The sequence below is a fragment of the Phocoena phocoena genome, chromosome X (genome assembly GCF_963924675.1).
Source record: "Phocoena phocoena chromosome X, mPhoPho1.1, whole genome shotgun sequence".
NCBI classification, from domain to species: domain Eukaryota; kingdom Metazoa; phylum Chordata; class Mammalia; order Artiodactyla; family Phocoenidae; genus Phocoena; species Phocoena phocoena.
The window spans coordinates 4,275,047-4,276,290 of NC_089240.1; the positions used below are offsets into that span (position 1 = coordinate 4,275,047).

Consider the following 1,244-nt stretch of genomic DNA (forward strand, 5'->3'; position numbering starts at 1 on the left):
AAAAGTATTCATGAAGAATGCATAATCTCTGAAAATTGTGAAAACATCCCTGCTACCAATACATTTCCAAATACAAAACTGACTACCGTATTGTTACTTCTGTGTAGCAGGAGAAGTTCACGCTCAAAACAGATAAAATTCTTTAGGTGTGAATGGTATGAATGACAGTCTTCTTTTTTTTAAAAATTCTTAGCGTTTGGGATCCTTAAGCATGCAAGCCTCAAAGAGGAGGGTCCACGAAGGAACAAGGGTTGTCTTACGGCAGCCAGTACAAGTATGGAACGCTTCGCGAATTTCGCGAATTTGCGAGTCATCCTCGCACAGGGGCCGTGCTCATCTTCTCTGTATCGTTGCAATTTTAGTATATGTGCTGCCGAGGCGAGCATACTCATGTGGCTGTATCTGGACATGGGGTTTTGCGGGAGGTAATTAAAATTAAATGAAGTCATGGTTTGATGGGATCAATGTCTCCCATAGTTCTCTCCTTCTCTCCCTCCACTGTGTGAGGACACAGCAAGAAGGTGGCCCTCTGCAAGGCAGGAAGAGGGTCCTCACCAGGAACCAAGTCATCTGGCACGTCGATCTTGGACTTCCAACCTGCAGAGCGGTGGGAAAATCACCTTCTATTGTTGAAGCCGCTTAACCTATGGTGTTTTGTTATGGTACCCGAGCTGACCAGTTCTCTCTCACACCAGGCAGGAAGAGGCTGGCTACTTTGGGAGCTGAAAGCCAGACCGAAGCCCTGGGGGCCAAGGGAGTGAGAGAGAGTATTCCATCAAATGAAGCTGGAACAGGAGTGGAAGCCCATGTCATGCAGTGTCACAGGGCCATTGTGACAAGTGCTTCAAGCGTAACAGGAAGAGAGCAGAGGGGTGGCTTTTGCAGGTTTCAGAATCTCTCCCGTAAGCCAGAGTGGATCTAGGGACCATCTTCCTGAGGATGAGCAAGGTGGTTTAGGTGGGGGTCATGGTCATAGAGGGAGATGGGTGGGTTGAAGAGCTTTCAGGAGCTGGAGGAATGGAACCCAGAGATCGACTCTACACTGGTGTCGAGCAAGAGAGAGCGAAGGAAGTACCCCACCTTCCTAGCCAGAGCACTTGTGGCGGTGCCCTTGACCAACATGGGGACCAGGGGTGCGGGACAAGTCTGCTACTGGACACCAGTCTAAGGGAGGGAGGGTTTCCAGTCAGAGAATCCACAACGCACACCACTGCGGGTCTCTCGCTGTCACTCTGCCAACACTT

General features: G+C 49.7%; 1 non-coding gene across 1 annotated transcript; it reads right to left on the reverse strand.

Moving 5' to 3' along the window:
- Positions 1–279: 279 nt before the first annotated feature.
- Positions 280–386, reverse strand: LOC136143221 (U6 spliceosomal RNA). Its single transcript, XR_010657910.1, has one exon. It is a non-coding gene; the product is annotated as a U6 spliceosomal RNA (small nuclear RNA).
- Between the last annotated feature and the right edge of the window lie 858 nt (positions 387–1,244).